At 39.6% G+C, this 20,144-nt stretch overlaps 1 pseudogene; it reads left to right on the top strand.

Moving 5' to 3' along the window:
* Positions 1–1,071: 1,071 nt before the first annotated feature.
* On the top strand, positions 1,072–15,663 carry LOC133897162 (disease resistance protein RGA2-like; annotated as a pseudogene).
* The last annotated feature ends 4,481 nt before the right edge of the window (positions 15,664–20,144 follow it).

Here is a 20,144-nt window from a genome sequence, read left to right as displayed (position 1 = left end):
TTTTAGACGGATTACAAAGATTTATCTCTCAAAACTCTCACATATTACATAGGCTAAGCACTCATCCTTCTCTACTCTAAAACCCTGACTGTAAACTCTCAAATGGGTGGCACGAGGAGGTATAAGTGGCTGTTTCAAACTCTCTCATAGCCTACCCCTCTATTTATAGCATAGGAAACTTGGCTCATAAGTTTTCTAGCTTTTTACTAAAATACCTCTCTCATAATATATTTTTACCTACCACCGAGGATATTTTGGTCTATTTTCTTCTCCATTTATCGGATGGCCGCGACGCCTTCATAACTTAACTTCGCGATGGTGACATGTACTACTCCAGCCCTCCCACGGTTTTGAGGCCAAACCGCGAAACTGCATGCATGCTTCTCAAAGCATGACTCGTCGCCTTGCTTACACCTTAAGCAAGCACTTCGATAGCGACGCTTGTACTCTGTCATGCACTCCTGACCGCCAGCAAGTCTCTCCCGCTCCTGATCCCTCGGACCGCCTTGTCACTTGCACATAACCCCTTTCGCTTGACTTTGTCAACACGTCGTCTTCATCTATCTTCCATACTTTACTTGACCTCCACGTGTACTGCTAGAATCACTTTTGACTCCGTCCAGCCTACTTGATCATCTGGCATCAAGTACCTTGCTTGGCACCGATCAGTTCCATAAGACAAACAAACACATATCTCCAACTTCATCTGCAATTAGTCCCATAATCAAAATACTCATTTGAAATTCTAAATCAATTCAAATCATCAAAGCTCATGCAAAACCGAATACCATCAAACCAAATAAATACCAATATTAATCATTCATCATAAATAAATGAAAATACTTTCCAACTTAGTTTGTCACGATCTTACCAACTTTTCACGATCACTCGTTCCGTCTACGGTTCCATAGACCTTCAGCTTCTGGCCAAATTTTTTGGGGAAACCCCTTGGAATCTTATCGCCAACGGGTGTGCAGGAACGACTTGTCAGCACAAAATTTTGTTAACGTCCACGTCCATGACGACTCGCGTCCGCTCCTCTTGGGTCAATTCTCTGCGATAAAAATCAGCCCTCCGAAGTATGCACGCCACTTTCTCGGCCCATCGTCAGGGCTGATGAGTCGGTCTTCTCGTCTTCTCTTCCAAGCCCGCCATGCCGCATGCCCACGCCGCCGCCGTCGTGGACCGGCTGCTACGCCGGCTGGCCTCCGATGCTCGTCGGCTGGAGCTGCCGGCGTACATAGACGAGGACGTGGAGCATGTGGGGCGAACTCTGGCGAGTTTGCAAGATGTGCTGGTAGACCTGGAGAGGCAGTACTTCAGGGTGAGCCCGGAAGTGCAGGAATGGATGGGGAAGATCAAGCAGATCGCCTATGTCATGGAGGATCTGCTGGATGAATTTGTAAACCACAACAGCATCGGATCTCAGAGGAGCGGCAGAATCGCAAAGGTTTGCTTTGAAAAAGTAACTAGTAAGGTGATTCATGTTAATAGTGTGACTAATCTTGCTGTAATATTTTATTATGATAATCTTTGATCAATTATATTTTATATTAACTCTTTATTTAGGTATTTTATTTTTTTCTAAGACTATATTATTTGATATAGATCTTTCTTTTTTCTAGCCTAACTCCAGTTTAGTTATTATTTATTTTATTTTATTTGGACTCTTTATTTATATATTTTTCTTTCTAAATTGTATGAAAATTGAACTGCTAACTTATCATAATTTTAACTCCGAATTTAGCTATTTATTAATCTTTTCTAAGACTATATTTGATATGGATCTTTCTTTTTTCTATTTTAACCCTAATTTTAATTATTATTTATTTTATTTTATTTGAACTCTTTATTTAGATATTTTTCTTCCCAAAATATATAGAAATCAAACTGCTAATTTTTCATAATTTTTAATTCCGAATTTAGCTATTTATTAATTGTATTTGATATGGACTATTTGATTTAATCTAGATCGTTAGATATTCATAATAATGAGTGGTCTAATTTTTTTTCTTTTTTTTTATTAACGTGATAATTTTGTGGTATTAAGAGCGAAGAGTGAACGTAGAAACTCTTTTTCTCCCTAAAATATTAAGATAATAGATATCTGTTGGAGTCCTGTAAATACTAAGTAATGCTTATATATAATTTCTTAAGGAGTATCCTTTTTTTAACGGCGCTTCCCACGACGCGGTCTTCATTGCAGACCCAGGGGGTGCGGGACGGGAGCTCAAACCCCTACCAGCTCGACCCTAACCTCGGGCGTTGCACCGTGGAAGGTCGAAGGATTGTTGCAACGTAAGGTGCATAAATTAAGAAACCACCAAGAATCTAACTAAAATTAAGCAAGTTTTGGCATTTTACAGCCACATGCATGCCAACCATTTCGTTTGCAGACCATAATTTGGTTACAACTCACGTGAAAAATAATTGGTCTTGTTTTGCACTTGCTCCTGTCAAATATCTTCACAAGAACTAAATTACCAGTACACATATTAATTCTCTGACATGGCTAATGCGTCATCAAAATTTAGTTAAAGCTAATACAATGCTGCATCAATTTTTTTTATCTAAGTTTAGCAACTCTGTTTGTTTAAAAATTATGGTAACTATAACAACTAATTAGAAACTAATTTTTTCTTTGCTTGGTCATTTCAAATAAAATTTACAGGCAACAGCGCTCCGTTGGTCGTGTCCATTCCTCTTGCATAGCACTGGAGTAAAACAGATGAAATCAATTAAAAGGAGATTGGACGTTTCAGCAAAAGATTATATCATATTCAGTTTGATGCAGCACCATTGTCCTGATATTGAGCAATTTGATAATGGAGTATTTGATGGAGCTGCAATCGTCGGAAGAGATAGGGACAAAGCAAATATAAAGGACATGCTCTTGCGAAGTAATGCAGAAATGTTATCAGTCCTTCCCATTGTTGGCCTTGTGGGGCTGGGGAAAACTACTCTTGCAAGATTAATTTTCGGTGAACAGGGAGAAGGGTGGAATTTTGACCTTCGTATGTGGATATGCTTAAATAGGAAATTTGACCTAAAAAAGGTTGCTAGTGATATAATCTCGCAATGTAATCACACAGAAGAAAAACTCTTAGATGCTCATGCAGACATTGAGATTCAAGATAACCTGCAGTTGCTAAAGAATCGATTGCAAGAATTACTTCGTGAGAAAAGCTGTCTAATTGTCTTGGATGACCTTTCTAGCACGGATAAAAGCCAGTTGGATGAATTGAAGGAAATGCTAACAGGTACAAAGGAGTGTACCAAAGTTTTAGTGACCACCTCCAGTGAAACAACAGCTGAACTTGTTTACACTGTTCCACCATACAAGTTGGATCCTTTATCTGAAGACGACTGTTGGACAATATTTTCTCAAAGGGCTTTTAGAAATGGGGATAGTATCAATGCAAGCCTTAAGGATATTGGGAAGCAAATTGTGAAAAGGTGTGAAGGAATACCATTATATTGGTTCAATTTTACAAAATCAAATTACAAATGTGTGGTTAGCTGCAAGGGATGAGGAAATATGGAAGTTAGAGAGAATAATTGTCACTAAAATGGAAGTGTTTTCACCATTCTATCAAATTTACTATGACTTGCCCTCAGCACTCAAACTGTGCTTTCTATATTTATCCATATTTCCTAAGGGATCTGCTATTGATAAGGAAAAGCTTATCCGACAGTGGATTGCGCTTGATATGATTGGATCAAAGTATGATTCCTTGCCTTCTTATGTGCACGGGGAGATGTGCATTCAGGACCTTTTGTCAATGTATTTTCTCCAAGTTCTAACGACGCACACAGTAAGTCACTAAATACTTGTTAGCTTGGGAGTCTTTCTTTTCATTTTTGACTAATACAATGTAAAAAATATTTTATATCGAATAATTTAATTGTTAACGTCATTCTTGTATATCTTTCATATTATAAAGATTTCTCAAACATCAAATATTAGTGTACAAATGCAAATAATTTACTTCTGTGGATTCATGAATATACAGCCTATTCTATAATCCATTGGGAGGAGAGATATTACTTCAGTTTGTCATATGGTAAATAGATTCAACATTTATTTTATTGTGAAACTTGTTAACTTGATAGTAACTTTTATTGGGATTACTGAGTTTAATTAGCACTTAGCAAGATTTTATTTAGGTAGCTGAATATGTGATGCTAGTTGACGAGAGTAGGGTATGTGTCAATTCGAGATAGACATTAAATGTTTATACTTATTAGGACTAAATTGAGTCCATGATGTGACTTGAATGTTATTAAGAATGAGAAGGGAGATGTTAGTTTGGAAGGACAAGTCGTACTGCATGCCCAAGAAGGATCATTTGATTTTTGGGATCACTACAGAGCCATGGTGAGTTGATGAAGATGTTAGTCATAGAATCAAAGTGGGTTGGATGAATGATATCCTCTATGACAGGAAGGTATCACACAAGCTAAAAGGCAAGTTATTTAGAATGGTGATTAGTCTGGTGATGTTGTACGGTGCAAAATGTTGGCCTACTAAAAGATCAAGTTAAGTGGAATTTATATATTGCAATGAATATGTGGTCACACCGGAAAGGATTAAGTTTGAAATGAAGATATAGGTGATAGGTTAGGGGCGATAACAATTAACAAAAACCTTGTCCAACATTGTATGAGATGATTTGGACATATTCAACGAGCAATAGTACAAGGGGCAACAAGGTCAGCCAAATTTGACATGGGAGAAAGAAGTTAAAACAGACTTGAAGGAATGTGGAATATATCCAAATCATTATCCTTGTACAAAGGAGCGCATAAAAATTAGTAATCCCCATGCTCGAACTATGACCTAGGAAATCGTTCTTTCTGTTGTTGATGGGTTTCATCGCTAGCTGACCCTAACTTGCTTTGGACAAAAGGCTTAGTTGTTGTTGAATGCTTCGATGATACTTTATGGAAACCACCAAAAATAGAATGAGAGTTACGGAAATAGTGGTTATTTCTTTGGATGCACAAAACAACATAAATGATCAGAAGTTTGAAACGAACATTATGAAAAACATGCAACTATGAGGAGATCATATTATTTAGTTGCCAAACAATAACAACCAGATCAAACGAACACTAATGCTTAGATTGAATTTATGTGCTATTTATTTTCAGGATGATGGAACAGATAACAAAATAGCTCCGACAACACTCTACATGCATAGCTTCGTCCATGAATTTGCAAGGCATGTTGCTTGCAATGATATGATAATTTTGGATGGTAGCAAAATGCAGAAGGGCAATGCCAAAAGGTAAACATTCCAATATGCACTGTTGACATATTACAGAGGGCAATCAACGCTTTCCAATTCACTACTTACCAGGGCAAGGGCATTACATCTCAGGAACTCTGAAGCTATAACGTTTAAGAGCGAAGCATTTGAATTACTGAAGCACTTGTGTATTCTGAGTCTTAGTGGATGTTGTTTTGGAGAATTACCAGCCTCTATCAGTCATTTAAAGCATCTAAGATATCTTGATGTTTCAGGCGTACAAATTCAAACATTACCTTCCCCAGTGAGTAGGTTGACAAACCTCGAGACACTGGATCTATCAAAAACATCTCTCGAGGAATTACCCTCATTTATTGGTAATTTTCGAAAGCTAAGATATTTGAACATGCAAGGCTGTGACAAACTGCAAAGTTTGCCTTCGGCCCTTGGTTATCTGCAAAGGCTTGAGCATCTTAGGCTGTCAAGTTGTAACAATGTCAGTGAGCTACCTGACTCCATTTGCAGTCTTCATGATCTTCATTTTTTGGATTTATCAAGGTGCACTGGGCTGCAACACTTGCCTCCTTTATTTGTTAACTTAATAAACTTGGAGGATCTAAGTCTGTCTAGTTGCTTCAACCTCAAGCAGCTACCAGAATCGTTTGGTAACCTTTACTTCCTTAGGTTCCTGAGTCTATCAGGTTGCTATGAGCTTCAACAGTTACCAGAGTCCGTTACTAACCTCGAGAAATTGGAAGTTCTTAAGCTCCGGAGATGCTGCAGACTTCAAAATCTCCCACCCTCCTTAGCAACCATTAAATACCTTCGAGTTCTGGATTTGGCTGGCTGTGAAGCACTTCATGTAAGTACTGAGATATTAACAACCAGTTTGGAGTATCTGAACCTTCAGCGGTGCCTAAAGTTGCAGACTCAACCATCCTGTTTTGAAAACTTTAATAAGTTAAAGTTTCTGAATCTCTCTCAGTGCCTCCCAACCATTGATTGTCTGACATCTATTGGTTGCTTGTTAAACTTAGAATATCTAAACCTGTCGAAAAATTTCCTTGACCTACCTGTGTCTTTTGCAAGGCTTCAGAAGTTGCACACATTGGACCTCACTAGTTGTGCTCCAATACGTCAATCCTCCAGTGTCCATCAAATATTGCCAGACATAATAGGTAAAATGACAGGACTCAAATTTGTGCTGATGAATGATCCAGTGTTAGTGTCTTCTTTACCAAAACACATCCGGTGCTCCATTGGCATTGATGAACAATGGTACGTAACTATGGATGAGATTGTTGTTACAGACATCATAGGAGGGTCCAAGGGCTTAAGTATTGCTGAGAGACTGAACCTACATAACCGACTGGAGCTTCATTTCCTTAAGTTGGAGTGGACTCTTACTTCTCATTCATCTGGAGATGAATCCGTTGATGATGTATTAGAAGAGGAAGTGCTGGAAGAGCTCCAACCAAACCACAATTTGGAGAATTTTGAGTTAGTTAAATATGCGGGCTATGTATTCCCTACATGGATGATGAACAACATGAGGACTTCACTCCCATACCTTGTTAGTCTTCATTTGTTCCACTTGCAGAACTGCTATGATCTCCCTCCACTTGGTCAGCTAAGAAATTTGCGCTACTTGCACATAAAAGATATGCCCAACCTAAGAAACCTAAAGATGGGACTTTCGTGGGGGGAAGAACCCTTCAAGAAATTAAACACCTCAAATTGGAAACATTACTAAACTTAATGGAGCTGTCCATATTATTGTTGCCGACTGGGAATGAGAATCAGCCATTCATGTTCCCCGCTCTTGAGGAGTTGTCAGTGCTGTCTTGCTCTAAGCTCATTTTCAAACCATCTATACCGAAGTGTGCAAAATATGAAATAAAAGAGAGTAGCAGGACTCTGTCATGTGGGCAACCTTTGGGGCCATCGTGGTCTCTATCACCAACAAAGGTGGAAATAAGTGGGTGCACGATACCTTCCAGTTGTTTGCAATGGCTTAAATCCTTGCAGACTCTGGAGAAAGTAGTAATTGATGCATGTGTGGGAGATGATGGTGCAGCGTTAACCTCTTTTGAGCTCCTAGAAATAAAGGACACTCAAGAGTTATCTATTCCCAGGATTCCAAATGAAACTTCATCTGGGACAAACATTTCACATGAACTGACGTTCAGGTAACGAACCCATGTGCTTCACTTATCACCATATTTATTTCTGCAACACATTCAATCTTATTCTTCTCCTATCGCCTGCCATAACAGACATGACAGATTAATGGACATGATCACATTTAATAAATTGATTAAAATTTCATAGTTTTTTATGGTCCTCGAATATAGCTCTCTTGTGCAAATGCAGAGTGGTGTCCCTAAAAATACTGGTAGTAGCAGCTCAATAATCCGGAAACTCTTTCCAAGGTTTAACTCCACTTCACAACACTTAACAGGTTAGCACAAAAATATTTGTTGCTCTATATTGAATATGAAGCCTCTGTGGCAACTGAAGTTATTGCATAGTGTTTGTCGCTTTAAATTGAGCAGGAAACCTCTGTGATGTTGCTCTATTTTCGTGCTTGTAACTAGCTTTTATCTACTTTTGTGGAAACAGATTATCCTATTTGTTGCTAGGTATCTTTTAAGCAAGTTAATATGCTTGTGTATACAACAAAATAGAAGTGACACTATTTATTGTCTTGAAGTTCCTTAAAAAAAGAAGCGGAGTAAACTGTCTAGAAGTTGTACACTAAAAAAGCACAATAAAAAGCTAAAAATCCCTTGTAACATTCCAATGTGGAACTAAACTCACCAACTACAACTGCATGGTAGCATGTAAAGGTGATTCGCCAACATCAATACCATATAAGCCATGTTGGGCACCTCAAGTTGGGTGAAAAAAATCAATCTGTATCTAGTGGGTCCTCTTTGATTTTAGATTTCATACAGCATTGCCCTGAGATAGGACACTTGCTCTATCATAAGTAGTGTTACTCCCCACACTGGTGCATGTGTCAGAGTCCTGCCTCATGTGCGGGTGTCCGACTCGGCAAAGTTTTTTTTGGATACACCAAATAATGCTTGGAATCTAGCATGGGTATTTAGACCCAACATGGGTTGTGTGGGTGTCCAACTCACCAAAATTTATTAGGACTCTGGTGTCGTAGTAACGCCGATTTATAAGCAAAGCTATCATCAAAAATTTATCTTGTAGATAATAGAGCATCTGTAAACATTAGCTTACCTCATACTACCTCTTTTGTGGACTACCTGTCATCCTAGAATAACACTAATATATTTGGATTTTTCACAAGGAATTTATATTTGTGGTCTTGTGGATTTATTATTAAAGGCATTCCAACATAATTATATCTCAAATAATATTTTAGCTACAGAAAGTAAATGGTCAGGTGCATACAATTTTTTATTGTAAAAACAAATAGAGCCAGTGATTATTTATAAAATTTAAGTGTTCTATCTGAGACTAATTGGGTCCCAGACTTATCCCTGTTCATGATAGCACACATAGATTACACTATTGATCTATCACATCCATACTCAAATGAATAAAAGTATAACATAATATTATTAAAGAGTCAGAAACAGGCCTTATGACCATGTTTTACATCAAAGGTTGGTTGGCCGCATAAAAGTATTGAGTATTTCCGCATGAAAGTAAAGATAAGCTAGTTTATTAAGTTAAAGATTGCATTGTAAGCTATTTATTAGATAGATTTGGGATTTGTGATATTCTACACTAAGCTAAGAAATCAAATCAAACTATACATTAAAACTAGCATAAAGGATAGTCATTGGAAATTGTATATTTATTATGCATAAAAAAATGTTGAACAGATAAAGTGGTTTAGATGCCTTTAATACAACTTAGGCTGTTGTGGTATACTAAGCTGAAATACAAAGCATAGATTTTACCTGAATACTCCCTCCAATTCCAAATATAGGTCCACCTAGCCTTCCTTGCTCTTCTGCAAAAATAAGTCCATCAACAAGTTAAAAGCACCTTTTTTTACTTCTCTTTTTATGTTTTGACCCTATTTAGATTGCATACTCAATGCAGTGAACATGCTAACAACCTTAATTATGATAATGATTGATGGGAAACAAGGTCATTATAACCCACACCTTAGTTCCCATATACGAGGCCAAATGAGAGAGAGTATATCATGAAGCATTAATATTTAGTAAGCTTTCACCAATCTTTTGTCACCACATTTGCTATTCCAAGAACTATGTCCATCTGCTCTACCATGTTGAAAAGCAAACATTTGGAAGTAAATTTAGTTGTAAGATAAATATTACAACAATGAAAAATAAGGAAGTGCTAGAAATTTTTCGACTATCATACTTTAACAATTTCCTTTTTCAATGTCTCTTTTTTCATCCTCTGAAATAAGCACACCATCCAAGGCTCCATCAACTTTGCGCGGATAGTCCAGGTCCAAAATGTCCGCACAGATACCTGGTATAGGATCCTTAAGCATTAAGCAGGTCTAGAAGGCTACTCAGAAATTTTCACCTTCATGTAAGTTAGGTGAAGGAAGAATCTGGACCGTCTACAAGGCTGTATTACCAGATAACCAGATTATTATTGTCCGGAGAGCCAAAAAGGTGGTTCTGTGTTCTCACATTCTCATATTTTCTCCCTCTGTTTACATGCTTATGAATATTTGTTAGTTTATTATTCCTCATGCACACTTTGTTCTGCTGATAACCTAACTCTGGATCGTACTTGATTTATTTATTGTTACAATAAAGGGAGAATAGTCCCCAACCTCCTCATAGGAAATGGTAAGCAGTTTATATATCATGACATCAGCTAAAAGACACCAACAACAGAAGGTTGCATCTTAAGGATAATCTAAATGGTAAAAATCAGCACATTAACCTCAAGGGTGAAATCGACCAACCTGCTAGTTGGATGAATTATATAAGCTTGAGTATCTGTAAATTAATACGGCATAATTATGCACTAGCAGTGGCCAGAAAGTATCAGGAATGTGCTTTTATATTTCACTAGCAAACGATTACATGCCATTCTCTGTTGCCAGGGTTGTGTTCAAGATGCAAAAATCCTCATGGAAGTGAAGCTCCTTACAGAAGTTAATCACTGGAGTTTGGTGAGGTTTCTAGATTTTATTGATAAAAGAAATGAGTGTATTATGATTACAGAGTATGTTTCAAACGGTACTCTTAGACAACACCTGAATGGTATGTTAAGTTTGCTTACATTGTTCTCTTTTTTGTTGGAAAGTTTCAATTACTTGAATCCTTTTTCTAAACCTATCTGCAGGCCAACATGAGAGAATCCTGGATTTTAATCAACGCATAGTGATTGCTATTGATGTTGCTATTGCCTTGACTTACCTTCATTTGTCTACTGGTAAGAAAGCAGTATCTTATTGTGTGAACAACAATTCAACATGTTTTCAAAAAATTGCACCATACTCAGATACACTTGTGATATACCCACCTCCCCCCCCCCCAAAACAAAGAAATTTTAAACATTGGCACACGATCCAAATGCAAATTTGACTGCTAATTTGCATTTTAGAATGTCTATGAAACCTTGTAAAGTTCAGTTATGTGAATGAATGAAAAAGAGTATATTTCCGAGAACTACATTTAGTTGATGTAGACTATCACAAAACTATACTTTTTTGACACATTTTGACATAACTACACATTTTTTTCCCACATTATCACAAAACTATTTTATAGCTAGCACTGTTAGTTTAGATGTAAAGTGACATTCTCTCCCGCTTTGTCTCCAATAGCTTCAACCATATCCTTATGCGGTTGAAAAGTGACTGTAGGGGGGGGGGGGGGATCTTTTTACTTTCTACACACTTGTAGGAGGGCCTTTGCTTAAAATGAGATATATGGGAGCAAATCAGTCTGTTGACCTTTTGGTTTTCCCATGTCTTCTGGTATTTAGTAGTAAAAACTATGATACTACAATGTATTATTGTGGTAAAAACCATCCCTGACATTTCAAATACACACCACTGCAAACTTGGATTGGGCCACATTGATTAGGGTGTTACATAAGCACTATTACAAATAAAAACCTGTTATGACAAAGCTCATTATCTATGTTACTCTAATTATGTTTCCAATTCTTGATTCTGGAGGCGTTTTTTGTCTGGCCCCCATTTTGGGTTCCATTGTGCATTTCATATCAATCCCTGGATCAGTACCAGATACGCACATTTACAACAAATTGACATCACAACCATACATCCGTTTATGACAATACCATAAATAGAGTCTTCAAAGGTCTTACAACACATAGTCTAGTATAAACCACGGCAGACGGACCTTATTGAAAACAAACATGACAAAGGAAATAAAGGTCGCCCAATGCCTGGAAGCAATCTTGGGTGCGGACGTAGCCCAAGAGAAGGCTTCATCATCATCATTACCGATGTTGTACTCTAGCTCAAATGAATCAATAATCAAAAGTGAGTACTTAAGGTACTCATCAAGTCCTAACCCTACTTCAAGGGGTTTAAATGCATAGGGGATATAACCAGGGACAAGGCCATAAAGTTTGGTTTTTGTGTAAAGTCAGTTTTTATGGGAGGGCTGGTTTTGCATAACAACATTGAAAGCATTTGGTAAAACAAGATTTAAGTCAATTTATGTTTGTTGTCCTTGGGGGAAATACATTCATCTCGCCAATTCTCAAGTTTTATTAGCTGGTGGACACAGGGTCATCTCCAACCCATGGTGTTTCCCTAGACTTCCCAAAACATGAGTGTATAGCCCACACACACCTTCTTCAAGGAGGTACACACACAATTGGGCTAATCGTTGTGTAGCCGGAGTGTCTCGCATCCATGACCATTGATACGGCTATCCAGATAGGTTTAAATTTTGTAGAGGTTGTACACTTTACCCACAAGATATGTTCTGCCTGCAACCTTAGCTACTGGTGAAGTGGACATAATAAGGTCTCGTATCCACCCAACATTGCCACGATATTCACCCACGGGATACTAAATCAGGGGCTCATGATCAACATGGCTCAAAACAACTTTGGACTCTCTTGCCAGACCACGGGACATCACTTAGGTCATCTGTGTCTTCCCTTGGTTCCCGTTGCATCTCCTGTCTCTGAATAGATTTTGGGTTCAGCTACTAGGGTGTGAGACCAAGCCCTTCCCATAAAAGGGACATGTGGTTACACAAGGATTACTTAGTATGACGGCACAATGAATCGGTCCTTATACTAGGGCAAGAGTCTCCCAATAAGGAATACCACAAAGGCAAACCCTACCCTTAAAGCAAACCCACCAACGTGGGACACCTTACTCACCCTCGCAAGATTAGACTTTTGGTTCTATTAATTTCACACATTTTAACACACTCGCACCACCAAGCACACTCAACATATTTCATACTTTTCGCAAAGCATGATTAACATGATTAAATATCATGATTCAACTCTAAAGAGTATAACTCTTAAGCATACTAGTAACCAAGGTAATCAACCAAACAATCAAGCACAGTTAATGTTGGGGATCTTCTAGGGTTTTAAGGTAAACAGATAGATCGACAACAAGATATGGCATAATCAAGCTAGGTCATAATTCTTCAACAATTTAAATTAACTAAATTAAGAATGCATAATTATAGCATTGTAGATGAACAACAAAAGAACAAACTAAACAAAAGAAACTCCAAAAAATACCAAACTAGGATAGAGAGATAGGTCATGATTTTAGATGAATTTAAATGAAGAAATCACTAAAATCGGAGTTAAAACGGAGAAAAAAAAAGAGCTTTGGAAGATCGACCGGAAGGGTAATTCCATAAAAAGGGGAAAGAATATTCCTTGGATTTAAATGGATTTTCTAATTAATTATTATTTTCAGAAAATCAGGGAAAATGTTATTTGAATGACAAATGGGCCTAGACCAAGAGCCAAAGTCAACTAGAAAAGTTGACTTAGTCAAGGGAAACATTGATTGGGTCAAAATGGTTGACTCGGATCCATGACCAATAGTTAAAGTATTGCAGGTCAGCCCATAAGCTTAGTCTTGGCCCACCGTGGACTTAGGTTAGAACAAGCTTCGTCGGTTGCAGCAGAACCGACGGTGTCGGACCTGGCGGTGGAGACGACATATGAAGCGAGGTCATCTCATCGCCAGAGAAGAAAAAGGCGGTGGCAAAACAAGGATATATAAGAGTAGGGCTTTAGCACCAGAGGTACAGAAGGAAACTATATGATGCAAGCACCATGAGCTCGACGGTGGCGCTCGTTTTGGTGGCGGCACTAGGAGCAGCGAGAAAATCTCGCCAGAGTAGGCGATGACAATGGCAGCACTAGTTTTAGTCATTTTTCTTAAAAAAAATGAGTGAGTGACAATAATGCGTGGGTGTGATGTGTGAAGGGATAAAAGTTGGAGGGAGCATATGGTAGAAACGCTTCCCTTACAAACACAAATATTTAAAGTAGTAAAGAATCCAAATGATTCTAGTTCAGAAACAATAAAAAATGTCATTGGATGCCCCTGGACATGCCCGGTATGGCTGAAATTGGTTCGGACCACACCCTTTATTACTAAAAACAGTAGCCACTCTCATTGTTCCAATTTGCATTGTTTTGTACTTAATTTTGCTTTGATACTATGGTGATAATAGCCTTCAATCATCCGACAATCCCATGGCATGGATAGGGTGGTACCTTTGAGACAAATTTTACAGTACATGTATTCAATTCAGTCTGTTAATATCAAGAAAGGATTGTTCATTGGGTCAAGTGTTCCATAATGCACTTCGGTTTTTGGTTGATGATCAGAATACGATTCGCACCAACTACATATCACTATATTAATTCCACTATATTAGGTACGCTATTTTGTAGATCGTCAGTACTTTATTTCTGGTATCTGATCCTGTGATGTGTGTTGTGGGCATTAAGTTGATGATATTAGCACATTGTTCCATTATCCAAACAAAATTAAGTGACATAGAAGTAGACCCATGGACGAAAAACTGTGTGATATGGTTTTTTTGACAGAGTTATGTGTTGTCAACACCATACATCAATTGTTGAAGACTTTTTTTTTGAAAGAGGAAGCTTTATTAACTCTCAATATTATATCGAGGTGATACAACACAATAGTATCCTCCCGGCCTTTACATAGCTAATATGCACATAGCCAAAACAAAAAACCAAAGTGGCAAAGCTAAAAAGGGAGGCAACAAGCTAGAATGAAAACTCTTAGACACGATTATTGAGATTGGCTTCAATGTGTATCCTAGACTTCCATCCAAACTGGTTAAAGAGCTCTCGAGACACTCGCTCCAAACATGTGCTTGCCATTACTCAAAACAATTATGTCGTTCTGTTTCGTCATGCATGGTTAAATGTTCTAAATAGCGTATTAATAATTATTGCCTTATTCTTCTAAACAGAGGAAACGGCAATTTGTTATAATTTGAACACAACGAACATTCTGCTGACCGAGACCTACAGAGCGAAGGTTTGCTCTTCAGGATTGTCAAGATGTGGTCGTGCTGTTCCATGGAGAGGGACGTTGGGCTACATGGATCCAGAGTACTTCCGGACCTGTGAGCTTACTGTGAAATCTGATGTCTACTCTTTTGGTATAGTACTCTTAGAAATCCTATCTTCTCACGGACCACAAGACTGGAACTTTTGGATGAAGCAACAGAGAAGCAGCATTGTCCAGTGGGTAAGATGGACAACAAATTTCATGTTGTCACGATGTTCTTTTCCATATTGTTTCAAATTTTCATATAGAATGTCACTTCAGACAATGTTCTTAATTCTGTATGGACGCAGGCTCTCGAGATATTTTATGACGACCTTGCGAATGAGTTATTGGATTACCGATTGGAGGATCACGTGGACCAAAAATTGCTCATAGACTGGCTTAGATTGGCACTAAGTTGCGTCGCTTCCAGTGGCGATGATCGCCCAAGCATAGAAGAGGTCGGGGAGAGGCTATGGAAAATATGGAAGGATCATAGAATGCACATAGGAGAACCATTCGAGTACGAAAGAAGCTGGGCAGAGTTTGTTGAAGAGGAGGGAATTTTGCGGCACAACCAGTACGAGCGGGAGAGAAGTTAGGATATAGAGATGGCAGTGGGTTCCTGTTCTCCAACAACAAAGCACGGCGAATGGTCTGGGTATAGCAGCCGACAACAGTTTGGATTGACCCAAGACCCCTATGTTGGTTTCGATTCAGTTCATTCACCAATATTACACTATATTGTCAGTACAAAGTTTCCACTCAGGCACTCACTGTGAATATACAATTTTATTACTTATTGAACTTTAATATGTATGATTGTAAAAATATTTGTATCTGTTGTACATTTGCAATGGAAGTAATATTTATATCTAAGTAGTCTGCACACAATAATAATCTTGCCCTATCAAAATAAGCATGGTCCTTTTTCTCTCTCAACTAATGAGATCATTTTCTAGTTTTGTTTTAACGTTTTAATAGATTAATGGAAAAATTACTTTTGCTACTATGACTAATATCTTTTTTCACTTTTTATCCTTTATGCTGTGACTCTTGTTTGGTTTCACCTCTAGCTTACCCAACATGCTTGAGATTAAAAGGCTTTGTTGTTGCTGCTACTACTAAAGTGAAGGTGATGGCTTTAACTCAGAAGTTGTTAGTACTTATAAATCGATGTAGTATGATTCTAGCATTTCTCTATTTTCCAGCCTCCAGTGCTATCAGTTCGGGTTCGGTTAATGTTGCCTATATTAAGAGCCAAGCACTTAGCAATCCCCAGTTCCATTCTCATTACCGAAACTAAAGAGTACAAAGAGAGCTTAAGCCACAAGATACAGCCCGGGGAGCTGGTAGAACAGACTTCACAGCAAGTGACCAGGATCAACGAGTAGCCACTGAAGGTAGTCAGAGCTCAAAACAAAATATTGGAATGCACCTTCTCAGGCTGTTCCGGACGTGCAGGACATAAAAACGGCAGGGTACACAGGTACTGATCAGGTCTAATCTCAAAATTTATGCTGGAGCCTATACTCCTTCAGTAGCAATTCAACTGACAGCGTGAACTGTCCGATAGAGAAAATCCGAGGGAGCATTGCTTCCTATGCCACATTGACGAATTACAGGCATCACCGGTCAAAATGCATGCATGGTCCGAGGGAGCATTGCTTCCTATGCCACATTTGATTTGAAGTTGTATTGGTGAATATCTCTACTATATAAGACACAAGTTGTTTCCGTATCACCTCTTCCTCTAGTCTGCTCACATCTAATAAAAAATCTGTAAAATTCGAATAATTTATCCACTTTTATCATCTACTCTCGTCCTCCCCACCTTGTTACCAGATACGGATATATGACTCGGTTTACTAATGAAAATAAATAAAGAAAATTAGCAGATAATCTTCCCCTCATTTTTCGGATTTCATCTGAAATTAAACTATGACATCTCTCCTGACGTATTCGTTCTATAGTGCTCTCATGTTGCATCCACATCTTCATACCTTGAGTTTATGCTTCATATAACTGTGTTTAATATTTGTATTTTTATTAAAGGGCACTTAGCTAGTACTGTGTAAATTGCAAGTGGGAAATAGAAATCATGCATCGATAACGTTGCAAGAATGTGCATAGCATGATGCAATATTTTTTTAGGAAAATGTCTATTTTACTCCACTTAGTTTGTTGGTTGTCCGAATAACCCTCGAAACCAGAAACCACCTCTTGGCGTTACGATGGAGGTGTGAGTGTATGTCTCTGGAAGACCTCTTTTTTGGGATCTTTTATACCTCTTGTATCAGTCTCTGAATCAAGTAGCTGATACGTATAGTACAACATTCGTGGCATCATAGTCATACATTATATAAAAAAATTACAAAAGGTCTTAAAACCATACGGTATATTACAAACATAACCTAGTACCCAACAAAAACATAGCAGAACAATAACCCAAAACCACAGACAACTAGGGTGCGAACGTGACTACTAAATCTACTACTCATCCGCGCCATCGTCTCTCGCGAACTTGACATCTACCTTCTCATCTGAATGATAATAAGAATGAGTATGAAAGGTACTCAATAAGTCGTATACTAATTGAAGGTGTTGATAGATGCATAAAGGGTAACTCAAGGACAATGTTTTACGGTTTAGTTTTAAGCATAAAATATTTTTATGCAGATATCCAGTTATATTCTCTATTGTTAACCTTAAAACAGATTAAACAAGGTAACAAGGTATATCTAGGGTTTTTCGGTCATGGGAGATGCTACACCTCACTCCACAGTCTCTATTATTGTGTCTGGTGTACCTCTAGTACCACACAACTCCTGAAAGATCGAGCCAACAACCTCATCACATGGACATCTAGCCCACACACTCACTCGTCAAAGATACACACACCCTGAGTCTAACCAAGTAAGGTCATTGCTTTGCATGCCTATGACTGTGAACATGACTATTCGAATAGATTTACACTCTGCATAGGTTGTACATTGTACTCACACGATATGCTCAGCCTCCAACCATTGCAAGTGGAGGAGCAAATTATACCGAGACACTTCAATCACCTTCCCTTGCTGGACTATACTACGAGACACACCAAGTGTTGTAGGTTTCGTATTGGGTGTACTCCCCCACTGACCATCGTCGGGTGGCTAGGTCGGTAAACACCCACGTAGAACATTTGATAGATGCCTAGGCCCTTGCTGCTCCCTTGGCCTCCTAGTAAAATGTCTAGCTTGGTTAGGAGATAGAAAAGTCAAGTCCTATCTATACATGACACATGTTTGCACTTAAGTGGCTTAGCATGACGGCGCAATGATTCAGTACTTATATGGCTGAGGCAGGCATCTTCAACAATAGCAATGAGTATCACATGGTAACTTAAGCCCCCGAGAGCATCCTCATCAAAGGACTATATTGGCTCGTGGGCTAACGGCAGCTGGGCCAGCCCACAGGGATACGGCCTTCGGCCACTGGGCTGGCCAGCAGGCTGGCCGCTAACGGGCTGAGCCACGACCTACTCGGTCGGGCCGCGCCAACGTGGCCAGAGCCTAGCTGTGTGCGCGTGCAAGTGGGCTTCCTGGCAGAGCAGAGCAGCAAAAAGGGAGTTGGAGGTGAGGAATTCACAGTGGCGCCTCACTGGAGAGCTCACTGAGACAGGGAAACAACGACCTCCTACCTCAAGACCCTACTACCGGGCTTCTACTGGTTATGGGGGATCAATTTTGGGTGTCCTGGTCACTAACCGGCCATAGGCGCATGCCCATATCGGCGCCGGAGAAGATGGCGACAACGCAAAGTTGGGTAGCACCTTCCCTTGGCATTGCGCTCTCTGGGCCACTTGCAAAGCAATCCTACGCTATTCTAGGGGGGCTCGTTGGCATAGAGGCCGGCACAGGAGAAGAGGAAGGTGGCCGACAACAATTTCATCATGGCGGCAGCAAAGAGGATGCTCTGGTTGCCCTATGCCACGCGAAGGTGAGTCACAGTGGGTTACAAGCGAATGGCAAAAGGGAGAAGGTGGCTAGGGCTCACCAGCATTGAAGGGGCTCGGGCGGCCGAAGAAGAGGAAGGGCAGCGGTGGATTTCCTCGGTTTTCGGCGTCACCATGCCGGTTGACGATGCCAAGATCCAGTGGGTTCCTTCTTTCACGGTCCCTCTCCTTCTCTTTCTGCCTGGGTAGAAGCACGCGACGGCGGTGGTGAAGACGGGCGCAATAGCATTGACTCTCTGTGGCGGGTGTAGGCGCTAGAGGAGGGAGGGGGAGAGTGCGACCGGTAGTCTGCATTAAATAGGAGGGAGAGAGAGTGGGGTGAAGAGGTGGCCGACCTGATGTCCTGCTCAAATAGTGCAGGGTGGAGCGGCGCCCACCAGAATTTCCAGGGTGAAAGTGGCAGTTCAACCGCCGGCCATCTGCGGAGGAGTGGTCGCCGAAGTCGCCCCATATCAGTGCATCTTCCCGGGCTACACGCTTGTGAGAGCAGAGGGAGAGAGAGGAGAGGAAGGACGACTGGTAAGTCATCAATGCTTAAATGCAGGTGGGAACGGTGGCAGTGACTCAAATAGTGCGAGCCGAAGGAGGAGGAAGGGTCTAGGTGCGGGGGTCCGCGTGGCGGTGAGAGGAGAGCGGGGCGGCGTGGCACGCTGGCATGCTAGGCTGGCGTGCTAGTTGGGCCGCGTGAGCGTGCGTTGCGGCCTATGCACGGAGGAGTGGAGGGGCGAGCCGGGCCGGTTTGCTGTGGGCCAGGAGAGAGAGAGAGAGAGAGAGAGAGAGAGAGAGAGAGAGAGAGAGAGAGAGAGAGAGAAAGAGAGAGAAATTGAGATGGGTTGCGCTGAGGAGGAAAAGGGCGGCCCGAGAAGAAGAAAAGAATTTGAAATTGATTGGGGTAAATTCAAATAGATTTATTTGAATTTGGATTTGGATTTGAACTTGAAGCCCTGATTTGTGGGAGAGGTTTGAATTCAAGGGATTTAAATTTAATTGGATTTCAGCTGAATTGAATCTAAAGAATTTGGATTTGAATTTGAGAGACATTCAAATTCAAATCTCCACACAAGGAAACATAATAACAAATAAACCAAAGATGCAAATGATCAATTTATTGTAGGGATTAATTCAGAAATTAATTTAGTGCTATTTGGAATACTTAGCCAAAATAATATATTTGAATATACATATACATGCATATATATATATTTTTTCCTGATTTTATGTTGGTTAAAATAATTAGATTTTTTTTTAAAAAAAATGAGTGAATTTTTGTTTAGTGTGCCAGTTAGACTCTACCTAAATGGCTATCGGCCTGTCGGCCTTGCTCAGGCTTTTTTCGGACCAATTGTATGTTCTTGGGTCTACT

This window comes from Phragmites australis, chromosome 17, assembly GCF_958298935.1.
Source record: "Phragmites australis chromosome 17, lpPhrAust1.1, whole genome shotgun sequence".
Lineage (NCBI taxonomy): Eukaryota > Viridiplantae > Streptophyta > Magnoliopsida > Poales > Poaceae > Phragmites > Phragmites australis.
This window is presented reverse-complemented; position numbering and strand designations above follow the sequence as displayed.